The sequence below is a fragment of the Solanum verrucosum genome, unplaced genomic scaffold (genome assembly GCF_900185275.1).
Source record: "Solanum verrucosum unplaced genomic scaffold, falcon-dt-bn FXZP01000093.1, whole genome shotgun sequence".
Lineage (NCBI taxonomy): Eukaryota > Viridiplantae > Streptophyta > Magnoliopsida > Solanales > Solanaceae > Solanum > Solanum verrucosum.
The window spans coordinates 1395680-1412884 of record NW_026020065.1 but is presented as its reverse complement, the minus strand read 5'-3'; the positions used below and the strand labels follow the sequence as shown (position 1 = coordinate 1412884).

General features: G+C 32.5%; 1 protein-coding gene and 1 pseudogene across 2 annotated transcripts in view; one reads left to right on the top strand and one right to left on the bottom strand.

Annotated features, from left to right (window-relative positions):
- Positions 1 to 17205, top strand: part of LOC125823778 (superoxide dismutase [Fe], chloroplastic) — a 185508-nt gene that overhangs the window by 107362 nt on the left and 60941 nt on the right. The gene's annotated exons all lie outside the window — the stretch shown is intronic.
- On the bottom strand, positions 8061 to 12041 carry LOC125823777 (glutamate dehydrogenase A-like; annotated as a pseudogene).

Here is a 17205-nt window from a genome sequence, read left to right as displayed (position 1 = left end):
GTTGGTAAATTGAATTATCTCACTATCACACTCCCAGATATTTCATTTGCAATAAGTGTGGCTAGTCAGTTTCTCCAAGCTCCATGTAAAGATCATTGGGAAGCAGTGATTCACATCCTGAGATACATTAAGAGAGATCTAGGACAGGGATTGTTATATGAAGATAAAGCCATAAAGGTCATGCTGACATCGTTGGATATTTTGATGCGGATTAGGCAGGTTCTCCAACAAATAGACGTTCTACTTCCGGATATTGTGTCATGATTGGTGGCAATTTAGCTCTTGGAAAAGTAAAAAGCAAGATGTTGTCAGATCTAGTGCAGAAGCAGAATATCAAGTTATGGCTCTTGCTACATGTGAGCTTATTTGGTTGAAACAACTTATTCAGGAGTTGAAATGTGTTGAATTCAAACGATGAAGCTTATATGTGACAATCAGGTTGCCCTCCATATTGCCTCAAATTCAGTTTTCTATGAAAGATATAGAGGTGGATTGTCATTTCATTAGGCAGAAGATTTAGTCTGGATGCATTGCCACCAGCTTTGTTGGTTCAAATGACCAATTGCCAGATATTCTCACCAAGTCCCTTAGAGGAACTTGGATTGAATACATTTGCAGCAAGCTTGGAGCATATGACATGTATGCTCCAGCTTGAGAGGGAGTGTTAAGATATTGTCAAAGAGTATTTCAACTATTATATTGTGTGTAAGAAATAGTAATATATTGTAGGTAAGTGTGTAGGATAATAGTCAAATATTGTAGGTGTTGTAGGTAAAAGGCATGATCTGATTAGATATGCTCTTGACCTTTTGTGTCTAGCTTTATGTATATATTCTAGGTGTAATCTATCATTTTAAGGCATGAAGTGAAATACACTTACATCATTAATTGTTTGCATGTACATGGATGGTATTTATTATATTTTATTTTATTTTTCAGTACATTATTGTGGGAGTTTGTTCTTGTATGTTCCTAATTTGGTTTGATTTATTCATGGATGCTGTAAAATTAGTTCGAGAAAATGCAGCAGTAAGAAGAAAGGAATTTGGTAAGCCAAAAGGTGGCGTTGTTGTTGTGATAAGCAAAGACGACTGGTGCAATTTCTGTTTTTTCTCCTTCAAACATTTGAACTTTCCATTTTTTCTCATTTGTATTTCAAATTTTGTCAGTAGTTTTCAAGTTGTCTCTATTAATTTCTCTATTTCTCAAATTTTGTGTGAGTTTTCTGGATTCTATTCTTTCTTTAACACACACGACAATTATCAATATCACTTTAGTGTAGTTTTTGTTTGGTTATGTTGAATTGCTTCTTAATGGATTTCTACATGCATGTCAGAGGACAGAGATAGTATTGTTTGTTCTTACATTTTGATATATAGACATCAAGTTTGATTTGTTGGACCATCATTATGTCTCTTTCATTAATTGTGTCTTTGTTTTATCTAATTAGTGCATAATTTAAGCTATCAAAATGACTAAAATTTAGAAGTTAGAAGTGGATGTGCACCCATGGTATTTCATGTTATGTTTAAGTCATTTTATATGGAGTATTTGAGTGCAGGGTCAAACATTAGATTTGTGGAAATTTATGTGCGGAACTTGTATAGTCACAACGTCAACTTTACGTTGTCTTATCAAGAGCCAAAAATTTGAACTATGTTAAGTTGTTAATTCGACCAACGACACCAACAAACGATGGCAGTCATTCCACTTGTAACATAGTTTATGATGAAATCATTCAAAAGGCAATTCAGTGATATTTTCGTTTATCTTATTACCAAGTAACTAACTCTTTCCAAACACTTCCTCCGCTTTTACAATTTGCACCGGGAAGATTTGTTCTCACAGAAGGTATATTTTTTGTTTAATTATAACTTGATGGGTCTAACACATAATTATTATTGTAATCTCACCTTTATTTATTTTTGGAGAATTCGACACGGATGCGACATCGAAAGTGAATACTTCACATTTATTTAGTTTCTGGTGCTCATGGGAAACGAAGTATTGTTTGTCGATGAAACTGAGTATTGTTCTTATGTACCTTCAAAAGTTCCTGCGACCTTTTCTACTGTATCTTCTTCCTCAGGTAAATGTAATAGCAAAACTCACTTCTTTAAGAGTGTAATGTTTGTCCAGCTTCTGCTTTTATTTTTCATCTACAAGATCATAGGTTGTTTTGTTATTAAATTATATCAATTTTGCTATGTCGTTTGGCTGTGTATGACTACATGTAGTGGAATCAAGGAGGTGCATAAGAAGAAGATGAATCATATGAACTCTTGATACTTTCTGTAATTTTTAGTTTATTTGTTCTTCTTTAGGATGTATTTCTTATTTAATGATGGATCATGTCTTTGATTATCTTCTCTGGTTTTGCTACAGAAATTGGTTAAAATAGTTGTACGGTAAATTTATAGTTCACATTTGTGCAGTCTTAGAAAGCTAGGCTTTTGGACCTTAATCAAAGACTGATTTTGATCTTTAAACTACTCTTCTGAAACATGCAACTTACTTAAATTCAGAATTTGTTATCGTTCTTCTTTTCATAGAGCTGAAGGAAAAACAGAGAAGGTGAAAGATCTCCAGATCTCATTTGTGTTTAGCAACAGTAGGCTCTCATATGGTAATATAATTACATTGGATAGCTACTAGAATTTGATTCCTATATAGTTATTCAATAATTATTATAAAAGAATTGTGGGTGTCCTTGTTTGTCTCTTTCTTCCTTAAGGTGGAGTTGATGTTCAGTGTACCACCTACTCACTCAGAGAAGATAAGAATGTTGTCGCATTAAGGTTACGATCCGTTGGGTTGGGAAAGCACCAGCTTCCTCCAAGAGCCATAAGCAGATAACAGATATAGCTGTGAGAAATGGCAGTCAAGGGAAGAAGCAAAAAAACAAGATTTTTTTATCTTCTTTTATAGTAAGTGTAAGCTACATGTCCTCCGTCCATGCCTTTTGGATTTATATTCATGTATTTTAGCTTATGGAAGACTCTTTGTATTCACCGTAATCTTTAATATCTTCAACAGTATTGCACTCGCTTACTTAAATCACGACTATCTTTAATATCTTCAACAGTATTGATGACAATACTCAACTCTCACGTTGCTGAAAAAGACTACTCATTCAATTTTTTTCAGAACAAGAATAAGAGAATAGTTACTCCATTTAACCACCATAGCTTACAAGAAAAAAAATGCCAGGTATTCTCACAACTTTATAACTGTTATGTTCACAATTTTTAACTCTAATTTTTCCAACTCATTTCGACTTTTTGCTTATATGTTCATTACCCGCTTCAAAAAAGCTCAACCACAACTTTTTGGTTGATCCAAGTAGTAAAGAGAATATGAGCTAGCTATATCTTTTCTCCAAAATTGTCAAAAAATAATTTTGAAATGTTGTATAATATTGTCGCTCCCTATTTTTTTGCAAAACGAATTTACAAATTCAAAATTGAATAACCAAGTACATATTAGTGTACATAATCAGCTGATCAACTACCGCATTATAGTATAGTTACCAATCTGCTCATATTAGGAGAACACAATATCAACAAAAGTCAACAAAATTGTTAACATAGAACTATGTGAACTTTCATTACCTGCATTTACACAATACAATAAACCATTTTGTAGCTACAAGAGGAGAATGATTAAGAAATAGAAAATCACCATTGGATGTCTGTAATCTTAGGAGTTGTTGTTCCTCCTAAATTTTACGAACGCATAAAATATATATGGATTTGACCTAAAGTACTCTCATATTGTCTTTCATATATTGTAGGTATCTCTTTCTAATCGAAAAGTGAAATGAATGTGCTTAGTGAAATTGAGAGAGTGCTTAGTGAAATGGTATTGCAGATTAATATACTTGCCTTGATTGCAAAAGATGTTGAGATCAACTTCAGGTACATATGTTGACTTAATATTTGTTTCAACTTGAAATCCTTTCTATGGTGCAATGAATTTATTGTCTATTTATTTATTCTTCTTCATCGAACTGCTACTCTCTGCTCCAAATTTAAGTGGTTTCTTTAGTTTGTGTAGTGGATGAACATTTTAAAATAAAATATGGTGCTCAAAGTTAAACTTAATTTTGAAAATCTTGGGAAAGTGTAGAGAAAAACATTGTCTTCAAGAAAGTGAACAACTCAACTTTAAAATTTATGCCATATGGTATTGAGAGACTTGATGTTTTTTTGGGGTCTTTAATTTCTTGAAATGCTTACGAAAAATGGTTTCTTACTTTGGTTGAAGTGAATCTTTTACTCATATGTCCATAGTCAGATTAGTTGCTATTTATCTTGCTTCTGCAGACATAATTTGTTGTTGCTCTAATAAATGGAGTGAAGAAGCAGGAAGAATTCTCGGTGGTGCAGTTATATCCGAAGCAGTTTTCCCACAAGTCACAATTAGGACACTTGCCAATTTTAATAATTTCGGAACACTCGCTTTGCAAGTTCATGAAAATTCCAATAAGGTTAAAACTATTAAAACAATTCCTCTGCTATGCACCTATGATATTTGATGATATGCTCATTTTGTTCAGTTATTCCAAAAAAAATGAATTGGCTAGCGCCTAACTGATACAATGTAGGTTGAGCTTTCAACCCAACAAGAGAATACTCAAAGGAGGAGAAAAGAGAGTCCAGTAGACTCTGAGAAAGACAATTTAATAAATTGTTTCCTTGTAATTTGTGGTTTATACAATTTTCAGCAATAAAATTTATTGTTTATGGAGAACGAAGTTATATTATGTTGGGCCCGTGCTCTCTCTAGTATTAAAATAACATCTCAACTATTAATTGTTTGAGATTCATACCTGAACTTTAAGGTAACTAGAAAAACTAAACAATAATTAATTGTTGAGGTATGTTTTAATAAATAAAAATTGGTGATAATTCAAATAAGAAACTCACACACCTGACAATTTTGATATAAAACTCCAAAAATGAAAAAAGTTTAAATGTATGTTTTACTATCAACTCTAGGCCTTTTAACTCTAACAAATTTTCATGCAAGTTGGTAAACTGAAATTTGATTGGTTACGGTAAAAAAAATTTTGGTACGTGCAGATTTACTGAAGCAAATTTAAGATATCAATTTCAACTTGCATTTCTTTTCATTTTTATTTATTGATTATATTAAAAAGAAACAAGTTCTACTTTTCATTTATTCAAATCACAATAATTATAACATGAAACACAAATAGTCATACATGTTGTCACGTAGACCATCAGTCATAATGGTTTTATGATGGTTTGCATCACTTTTAGAAATATCATGGTGATGTTTGATGAATTAGAGATCTTCAATTAAAGAGCGTCATGATTTGCAAAGGCATTTGAATCGTAAAAGCGATTTGACAAGAAGCCTTAGAAGAATGTTAATGGTGATATCCTTAGGCATTTTGAAGATCTTTGGATTGAGCAATTGATTGGCTGAGGGTAGTGTTTTGAGTTTGAGTTTTTCTTATTCAATAAGATAGAGTATCTAAGCTCTTCTCTGTCAACATATTTGCTTCATCACGAAGGCAATCTTGTTATTTCATGTGCTTTACTAGGACAATGATCATCATTTCACGAGTTTTCGATTGCGAGAAGAAAGTTCTACTTACAATCAGAAACTCGTGAAATGATGATCATTATCCTCGTGAAGCATATGCAATGATAAGATTACCTTTGTGAAGCAAATATGTTGACAGAGAAGTGCTTAGATACTCTCTCTTATAGAATAAGAAAAACTCAAACTCAAAACACTACCCAAAACCAAGCAATTGCTCAATCCAAAGATCTTCAAAATGCCTAATGATATTACCATTAATATTCTTCTAAGACTTCCTGTCTAATCGCTTTTACGATTTACGTTTGCAAAATTATGACGCTTTTTAATTGAAGATCCTCAATTCATCAAGCATCACCATGATATGTCTAGAAATGATGTAAATCGTCATAATTTTTTTATGACTAGTGGTCTATGTGACAACAGGGACGACTATTTCTACTATATAAATGCTACACTTCAATATGATTTTGCTGTCTCTCTTCTTGAGCCTCTGATACCATCATTTAAATAGAGTAAGTTTTATTAGTTCTTTCGGTAATGGTATAATTCTTATAGTTTTTCCTTATGATATGATCATTTTGTGGAACCCGATCATCAGAGAATCAAAAAAAATCCTAGCTCAATCCCAAAAATGAAAAAAAAATCAGCGATAAAATGATTTCATACTATTCAGGAAGTATTGTTTCCAGATCAGATTCAAAGTTATGGTTTATTGAATTGTAAACCATAAATTCAATTCCATATCTCAACAACACCAAGTCTCCATTTTTGGTAAATGTCACAGGATCCAACAACGTTCATAATAATTTGTATAGTTTATTAATTCAACCATAATCTTACTCTGTGATGCATTCTTTTCCATATACCAAATTTCAAAATATAAAACTGAGTCTTCGCTCAACTTAGTCAAACAAAGATTTTCTCTTACAACATACAGTTGTGGATCGTCCCCAAATTTAAATCTTTCTGAAAATAATAATGTCGAAGGATTTTTTTTAAAATTAGACAGGATTTTTTTTTTTATTCTCTAGTAATTGGATTCCATAAAATAACCTCATCATAAAGGAAAAATAAAAGTATTATGCCATTGCAAGAATTAATACATACCCTACTAAATTAATCATAGTTGATTCCAGGGATTACCTCAACAAGAGAAATACCGAAATCATGATGAAGTGGAGCGTCTACGAAGTAGTAGTAATTAATGATCATCCTTCTTGCAAAACAAAGACACCAAGAATTTTTGTCTATTTATATCACTTTTGCATAGATCGTGGCGAAGATTGATGAATTGGCCATCTTCAATTAAAGAACACCCTGATTTGTAAACGCGTTTGAACCTTAGAAGTGATTTCACAGGAAGTTTTAGTAGTACATATGATGATATCATGGGGAATGGTGTTGTTTTATGCATTTTGTTATGTATTGCTGCTGCTTGTTGCTAGGGTTAGGGTTTTATATAAGATGGGGAAAAACAACTAGGGTTAAGGTTTAATATAAGATGGGCCATCAATTTTTGGACCATATTGACACACCTAATTGTGCCCAAACTTGGCCCAAAATTTCATAAACAACAATAATTTGAGGCCTAATTATCAAACATAACAATAGTTTGACTAATTACAATTCATAGCTATTATTTTAGAGTGGTATTTGTTCGCTCTATATTTGGTGTATCTATTCATTCAATCTAGTTATATTAAATTATAAAATTTCAGTGAATACATTGTGATTTGTTCGCTTGACCTAGTTATATTCACACGTATATAAACTAAAAATACAAAAAAAAAAAAAAAAAAAAAAAACAATTGAGTGTATACAAGGATAAATACACTCAACAAAAAAATGCATACAATCAACAACATTTACAAAAAGAATAGATATATGTATCAAGTTTACTTATAATACCTAAAATAAGTATATCATAATAGAAGTAAGAAAGTGAGGGGAAAACCAAATTATACTGAAAAACAATGAAGAAATTGAAATAATTCATACTAGAAATCTATAGGGGATAGTTTATAGAATATATTTTGGTTGGGTTTTGTCACACTTAAATTTATAGGCATAGTTTATAGAATATATTACACTAGTTTGAAAGAAATGGCTAATATTAAACACATCAGACTCAGCTACACTATCATGAAGATCAATTGAAAATATAGCATGTTTGATCTCTTCAACAGATGGTATAGCCTCAAAGGTTTTGTTATCTTTCTTCAAAATAAGTGTGTAGTTCAAAGACAATTACACGGTGATTTTTTGTTTTTTTGAATAATTCTGCATTCAGTCAGCTATGCCACCACAATCACTACCACGGATTTTTATGGCGATGGATCTGTACGTACCATGCATTCATTTCCCTAAATCATAACGAAAATAACAATCCCTCGGCAGAGGGATGCAAACAGAGTGGTTGTCGTACAGTAGACCGACTCCCACTCTACAACAACTAGAAAAGGTATACTTACATTCATAAGTCTACATCTATATATATATATATCTTCCATTCAATTTGCAGCACATACTTTACAATGTAGCAATAATATGAGAAGCCGCAAAACAGTGAAGAATTATTTAACTGTTTTCAAATGTACTATAAAAACGACTAGGTTTATCCAGCAAACAAAGGGTATATGTATGTTGTGCCACGACTACGCCTCCCAACCTCTTAACATTGTAGCACGTGCAACACGATTCACTCCCAATGTGAAAGCACCCATACGAAGATTGCAGTTGTGTGACTTACACATGTTCTTCAGGTTATGGAAGGCTTTCGTCATGTACTTCTCAAGCTCCATGTTAACCTTCTCCTCATTCCACATAAAACCTTGAATATTCTGCACATGAGACACAATATTAACAACTCAATTGCATTGCACGTCCAATCCCGAGACAAAAAATAACTAAAGTATAGCCATGTTAGAAGCAGTGGAGAAGAAATTGACTCCGAAATGATCACCTAGATACTTAAAATATCTAATCTAATACCAGGCTTAATTAAGTTGTCCGATAATTTATTACCACAACATTGGAAGCTGACGCCCATGAACTTCCTTATCTTGAGCAAATCGCGTCAAGCTAGATACACCTAATGTAATAAAAGCATATATAGATATCGAATATTACCTGAACCCACTCAAAATAACTGACAGTAACACCTCCAGCATTGGCATAAATGTCAGGAAGTATAACAACTCCTTTCTTACACAAGATCTGCATAAGGCAGCTATCTATCATCAAAATATGGTAATCTTGGTAGTTAAATATCTAGAAAACCTGAAGGAGTGGTACGGTACCTCATCAGCTTCGGGATCAGTAGGATGATTTGCTGCTTCTATTATGAACTTGGCCTTGATATGATCAGCATTTTCTCTTCAGTGAAAAAACAGAATGCACAATGACAAAATTAGACGTATCTCGGTGTATCACAAGTTCACATAGATGTTTCAGTAGCAAAAACAGAATAAAGAAGAAATTCAAATGCTACTACGAGTCTTTGTTAGGTGGCCGTTTGTATAAGATGTTTATTGATTCTCTCAGTACAGAAGCAATCAAAAGTAAAATAAGGTTGCAAACCTGTTCAAAACTCCTCCCAAAGCACAAGGTATGAGAACATCACACTCATGTGTAAGCAATTCGTCTGAATTCATCGAGTCTCCACCACTAAAACCAGTCAATGCCCCTGTTGCTTCTTTGTGATTCATCAAAGCGGCTATATCAAGCCCGTTAGGATTCTTGACTGCTCCAGTTATGTCACTCACTGCAATCACCTTGCCCCCTTTCTCATGAATAAGCTTTGCTGCCCAAGCTCCCACATTTCCAAATCCCTAAGAAATACAAATATTCAAGCAATAACGTACGTAGACAATCAGGAACACAATGGAAATTGAACAAGTATGAATTTTTACCTGAATGACAAAAGTCAAGTCCTTAATATTCTTTCCATATTCAGCAAGTAAAGCACCTGTTGCATAAACTACACCACGGCCAGTTGCAGCGTCTCTACCTAATGATCCCCCAAGATCCTAAGACAGAGAATAAAATAGGATACTTCAAATTACAGAACGTACGTATGAATTCTAAAATGTCAGTATGAGATAGGACTTCAATAAGATGTTGCAAAATACGTCTTACAATTGGTTTTCCAGTCACAATTGCAGGTGAGTGGCCGTGGAACTTTGAATACTCATCCAACATCCACGCCATGGTCTGTTTGTACAAAGTATCGATAAGCCTATTTGCTTGCATTTATATATTCTAAAAATGTTTGAGATATATAATGATCGATATTACTAACCTGGGAATTAGTGCCCATATCAGGTGCAGGGACATCAGTATTAATTCCAATAAGATCATGAATTTTCTGAGTGAAAACACGTGTAAGGCGCTCCAACTCACTAATGCTTAAATCTTTCGGGATGCACCCCTATTCCACCCTTAGCTCCTCCATATGGAATATCTGCTACAGCAGTCTTCCAAGTCATTAGTTGAGCAAGGGCATTCACCTCGTCATGGTCAACCTTGCAAAACAAATTTACCATATATCTCAGTACCAAGTCCGTTGCTACGAGGAAAAAAAAGAACACTTAAAAGACTATCGAGCACCAGCAAAAATCAGAACATGATAGAAACTTGACGTTGATATACAAGATCAATTGGAAAGGAAAGGTTAGTGGAACTGTTATGGTCTAGCATATAGTTAACATAAAGTAATTCCTATATATAGATGAACATTTTATCGATAGATGTTTAACCATCAATAAATGAAAGCTAAATAAAAGTATGCATACAAACCTACTCATATATATTTATCACCTGCTAAATAGCAGATGCTATAAAAGCTAAAAAGATGAATTGAAACCTCGAAACACTAAGTTTTCATCTAAATATCAAAGGCCAATGCAAGCTTTTCATGCTTGAAGCACCAGAAGGATTGACCAACACATTAATAAAATAAATTAACGGGAAGTTACAGATCTCTTATACTTTTATCATGTGCAGCACAACATGAGTGGTCCATCATGATTTCTTTCAACAGACACGCGCATACTTTGTTTGAACGCAAGTTGAGCCCAAAGCCAAGGCCACGTCTGCCTAGCATCACCCAAAAGAAAGAGGTTTTTTTAAAAGATAAACTCTAATTGGATTTGATCAGAATCTGGTATTAATACTTCTAACCTTCGAGAGGTCCTGATCTTGTCTAATTTATACAGCGCGGTGGGGGGCTAAAAATAATTAAGCGAAAGGTTATGCCTAGAGGTTCTATAGTACTCTAAACAAGTCACACATACGCCCTAGTACATGTTCCTCGACACTAAGGGCACCCCTGATGAGCAGGGTATTTCGTGACATTTGTGATGTTGATTTTCTGGTCCCCAAAAAATACAAATAACAACAATATTATAAATAGAAGATTCCCCTTGAACAGGAACCAGACTCTAATTTATCGCGCAACCAAAGAAATAAACAATCTTAACCACTATATATGTTTAACATAATTGATCATTACTTGATTACAGAAGAACATCTATTCATCTTGGTATGCAATGAAACCATTTAGCCTTGGCAAAGTCCTCACATCTACAAAATCTCTCTCACAATACAAGACACATTGCAGTCTATATACCAAAAAGGAAAAAAAGTCTTATTCAACCACGTTTTTGTTCATTTACCCTTCCCTAGGAGCTCCTATACCTTTCATTCACCCTCGCTTCCCACGAACTTAGGGTTAGAGGTGGAGGGTCCTTACCATCCGAGCAACCCTCTAGTCAAGTCTTATCCAACCTCAATTTTTCCAAAGTCAAAAAATTTCAAAGTGAAAAATAAGAGTATTACCAAAGTGCTAACAAAAAAACAATCCAATTATGTAAAAATCTACTCCCTCCATTTCAAGTTTTTTTCTTTACTTCTCTTTTCAATCTGTTTCAAAAAGAATGTATCTTTCCTTTTTTTGACAATTCTCAATCTAACTTTCCGTGTGACATGTTTATTACCACAAGATTAAACGATTTTGGTACATTCTAGCAATCTTTAATTTAACATCACAAAATTTTTTTAAAAAAAAAACTTTGTTAAACTCGATGTCAAATCAAAATCAGATAAAATAACAAGTTAAAAAGAACAAATTGAAAAAATACCTCAGGATGGTATCTGATTCCCCCTTTCATAGGACCTCGAGCGTTATCATGCTGAACCCTGAATCCAATGTAGGAAACTAAGGTTCCATCATCCTTAGGAATTGTACATTCCACCTGATTCACACATATATACATATAATCAAGACGTTAAGTGATGTATCCGAAAATAGAAATGACGACAAACAAATTAAACCTTGATTTCTCTGAAAGGTATCAAAAGACTCTTCTCAAGTTTAGAATCCAATCCAAGAATGCGACTGGCCTTGCGAAAGTTACGATTAGTTGCTGCAAGAGCATTCATGTCTCTGTTTTACCCAAAAAAGGAAATTAGGAGATGAATCAATGGAAACGTAACTACAACTTTTAGTTGAGGAAAGATAGAAATACTATATAATAAGGAATAATTCCAAAGTTGACTACAAGTAGGACGTGACAATCTATGAAGTGTCTCGTTGTGTCTTGCTAATTGATGTATCTTATTTATTGAGTTCAGATAAAGATAAATTCATTATACATAAAAGTACCTTGATGTATGTGTATGATTCAAATAAAAAAATAAATTTAAAAAATTATAAAAATAATTTCATTATACATAATGTTCATTATTTCTAATTAATAATTAAATATTATTCATTGTATTTTACTTAAAAACATTCAATGTATGATGGTGAGAAAATAAACTATATAAACAATATAAAAAATTTCTTGAAATCATATCCAAAAATGACTTTTCATTTGAAAAGTGTCACAAAATCAGCAATGACAGATCAAATACGTAAAACAAACAATCTGTGATTACAAAAGAGATCATTTCACTTGCACTCAAAAAGATTTGCAGTCATGACAACACTGGAATTTCTGGATGCAATAAGAAAAGTTAGAGATAAGCTTCAATTAGATTTAAATTTTAACAAAAAATAAAATACAATAGAATCATATTTTACTAAATTTTCTTAGATATATGTGTCATTTTAGAGAATTATTAATTTATAATATTAATGAGACCATATATTTATATAGGGGTTTTACTGTACCATTAGTAGATATTGTTCACTCCCTCCGTCCATTTTTACTTGTCCACTATATTAAAAACAGATAGTTATCCAATAATATTTGTCCAGTTTAACTAACTTTTATATACATATATATAATATTTTAAATAAATTCTTAAAAATTACTACGGTACATATAATCAATCTTTTGCACTTTTAATTCGTAACTTTAGGTGTTTACGTTATATACTCCCTATGTCCTTAATTACTTGTCCACTTTTGAATTGACACACCTATTAAAAAAATAATTAATGACATAGTGAGTTTACCATTTTAGCCTTATTAATTATGAAATGGATGAATTAAAAACTTAGTATTTTCAAGAAGTTCAACATTTTTCAATTTAATTAATTAAGGATTTAATAGATAAAAAGAATTTGTCCTTTCTTGATTTGTCGAAATGGTCTTTAGTTGTTTACGTTAAAATAATCCAATTTGACACATAATTTTGATAAAAACTATTGAAGAAGCCACGATGAGATGTTGGTCCTAGGGTATAAATGTTGTAAGGTGTGGATGTGTTGATTGTGTTATTTCATGCAAATAGCATTTATACCATTTTCCCATTTTTGCCTCCACATTTAAAACGGTCAATCCTACACAATAGTCTCTTGAAAATTAATACTCCTCTTATATTAGTGGAAAGTAAGGTCTAAATACACATTTATTACATGATTTTACTATACAAGAAAAAACAAAATATTTGTGGTGGGTAAAATTAGGCTCAATTCCTAGTAAATTCAAGTGTTGGATGCATAAATCTATCAAAATTTTATCATATTATAATTAATTTTGTGATAGATTTGTCCATCATAAGTACTATTTCATTATTAAATTGTGTTTTTCTCATCATAAAATAATTAAATTCACAAAGTTTTCCTTTTAAATCTTTCATTGACCTACTTTTTGAGTATATTTCTAAATATCTACAGCCTCGAAAATGGTTAAAAGGCTTTCTTTTAATCTAGATATATAATATGTCAGACCTTTTATATTATATATTTGGTATATCTTTTTTTAGTAAAAGAACCAAATATTTATTAATAAAAGTATATTTATACTAATATTATAATATCTCCTTCATTTTTTTTAAGATAACTTGTTAACTAACTAACCGACCCTATCGATTTTCGAATTTTAAAATGAAAAACGTGAACATTATAGAATAAAGACGAAATATGACTTTGCCTTGTAGTTAGTTAGTCACTGTCATAGAAAAATATATTCCAGTTGGTTATATTTTATTAGACAAATAAATAATATTGTCGTTTTTTTCTGCAGTTTTGAATGTTTGCACTATTGAAATTATAAGTTTATAATGTATTTTTTTGCATTGTGATTGAATTTCATTTTTTTTTTCCATGTAAAATTTGTTTGAAATAAAATTAAATTAATCAAACTTTAATATGAATATTAAAAGTTAAAAAATAAAATAACAAGAATTGACGGTGGCTACAAATTTAGGTGGGGGTATATTTTCTCCTTGTCGTGCAAATATTAAATACCATAAGATATCTATTCAAATTAATCGATTATATTACTTTAATGTTGCCGGCATTTTTTTTTCTGGCATATTTAATTATTGACTTTGAAGGAAATGGAGGCTTCTAGAATTAATAAAATAGAGTTATCAATATTCCGCGTTTAGCATTCGAATGTCAACAATGAATACACACGTACGCTATTAAAGTATGCCACGTGGCTTGTGGAAACAGTAGACAAGCATCAAGCTCCATAGAAAATCAGTTTAACACAGGGTACAAATTTTCTCTTTCTCTTTAATAAATCACAGGGGAGGGCGGAATCGATGATTCAAATCAAAAAATAGTTATTGATTTATCGGTAATGGGTTATTATTTTAGCGATTTTGGTAATGATTTTGAATTTCTTTTATCATCGAATTAGCGGTTCTTAATGATTTGAAGCTTTTTCTTAATAGGTTAACCGATAACCTATAAAGTCCTTGACTTAGAATTTAGTTTCATACTTTTATTTTAGGTTGTCTCAAATTTTTGGTTATTCTACAATGTGACAATGTTTTCTTTTGAGTAAGATGCATTTTGGTAACTCACGTGCATGGTTCATTTGGTTTGTCACCTTGTTTCTAAGTGATTTTCTATGATTTTTTTATGTGTCAAATCTTAAAAGTTAAACCGATAATCAAACAAATAATAATCAATAACCGATAAGTCAATATCTTAACAATGTAGCAAGTCTACAACCAATAACTATTAAGTTAAATTGATTAACTTCAAAATAAAATCGAACCGACCGATACGCAGGAAGAGGGTCTATATTTTTTCTTCTTAAAACAGAAGGATTTTACTTTTATATGTATATTAAACTTTGTTTATGAATGTACTAAAAGGAACTAATCTAGCAGGGCTAAGAGTTCAGCTTGATGAGCATTTTTCAGCTTTTATGTTGCATGAATAGCCAGCTATCCATGTTCGTAAATGATCTTGTATTACTTATCTTGTGCCTCCATTCCCACTTTTGATCAAAACCAGTAATGTTTAATTTGAGGAAGCCATCCAGAGGTGGATGTCAGTTGTCAAGATACATGAAGCATGTGTTTTGGAGAGATGATACTTGAGTAGATGAAATAAGATGATAGAACTCAAGGAAAATAAAGCTAATGTTATTAATGATAGAGGTGTGTTGGTTGGAAGGAGGGTTATTGAATAGTTTTTTTATTTCTGTTATATTCCAAAGAATAATTGAAGTTATGATAGTTGTTGGTACCATAAGATTATTTTTAATAAGGTATGTCAGGTTGTCGGTTGTGGTACTCGCCAGGCTTGTCTGATCGTCGCTTAGAACCTGTAGGCATGAATGCATCGCCCCTAGACAAAGGACGTCACTACAAAATAATATACCAAACATGTAAAACAAACTGAAAGCTAAAATTGAAGTACAAGGACTAAACGAAAGGTACAGAGGTGAAACACAAGTATAGTACCTTACTTCCTTATAAAAAGACTGTATAAACACATAACAAGCAATAACCTGACATGGCTCCTATAAACCCGACAGGTATAAACATCATACATTAATTATAGTTCTAACGAGCGAAAACAATCATTAAATATCCATATTAGTCCTCCTACATGAATTCCACTGATAATTTGATCTGAACTGTCTGAATGTTTATGTGACATGAATCAATGAATTTTTGAGGTTCTATGGTATAATAAAATATGAGATGCCTTGTAGGTACAGTCTACCCGTCCAGGCTCAATTCCTCGCTTTACGTTAGCGGGGCTCTGCGCTCTTTCTTTTTGTGTGGGACGATATCGTGGAGAGAGGGGAATGCGTCGAGGTGGCGAGTAAGACAACTACATATAGTCTACCTGACTCGAAGACAAATAATATAACACAAAATTAACACAACATGGCTTAATTATATCTGGATTACAATTTAATACTAACTCCAGTCCAACCTCTCGTGATCATTCCACCTAAATCAAGGTTTGTCCACCATTAATTCAAGTCAAACCCTCGCCTAAAGCTACCCAACAAGGATTCGAAGGCCTAAGAATCACAATACCAAGGTAGGGGGAGTGATTTACTTACCTTTATCGATGAAATTCTTGGGAATTGGTTGAATCTCGCCCAAGATTGCCCTTCCTCTTCTCAAAACAACTTTGCATAAATAATAAGCAGTTTTGGGGAATTTCTACATAAAATTGTGACTAACCCCACTATTGCCCTAACCTGCTATAGCGTCATCGTCATATCGAGATCACCCTCTATGGAGGGAATTAATTCCTCTGCTATAGTGGAGTAACACCCATTGTAGCGGCTTGCATGAGACAGAAACACAAAAGTTTTCTCCAAAAGTTCACATTTCACAACACACACTCGAGCCTTGACATTCTAAACTAACTTGTTCACGCTAAATTTGATATCAGAAATTCTACTCATCCAAAGTCAATTTCGAAAATCCTTATGGACTCAATAATGTCTTAGCTAATAGAAAAATCAGACAAACTTAGAAATTTTACCCAGTCCGTTCCTAGATTGTCCTAGACCTCACTTTGCTCAGCTTTCATCTGAAACTGACCTAGCCTAGAATTTTCAATTTACTATTCCAAAAAAATCTCTTTCCCACCTTCTTTCACTAATGATTTACCCATAACAATCGGAAGAAGTCGCTACAATAATTGATCTTTTGGAAATTACTAAGGTTGAAACAAGGAATTATATGAATAACTACGGAGAAGGGATTAGGGGTTTGGTAAAAAAAAAACTGAGTCGGATTTTGACATGGGACAATTTAAAAGTAATTAGGATGGGTAAAAAGATGTCTTTCAATAATTAAAAAAAAAGAAAATAAAAATCAACTATAATATTTTACGTGGCTCTGGCGTGGTGTTGATATGCCACTGACGTGGCACATGTATAATGCACTTTCCATTATGAGAATAGTATTATAG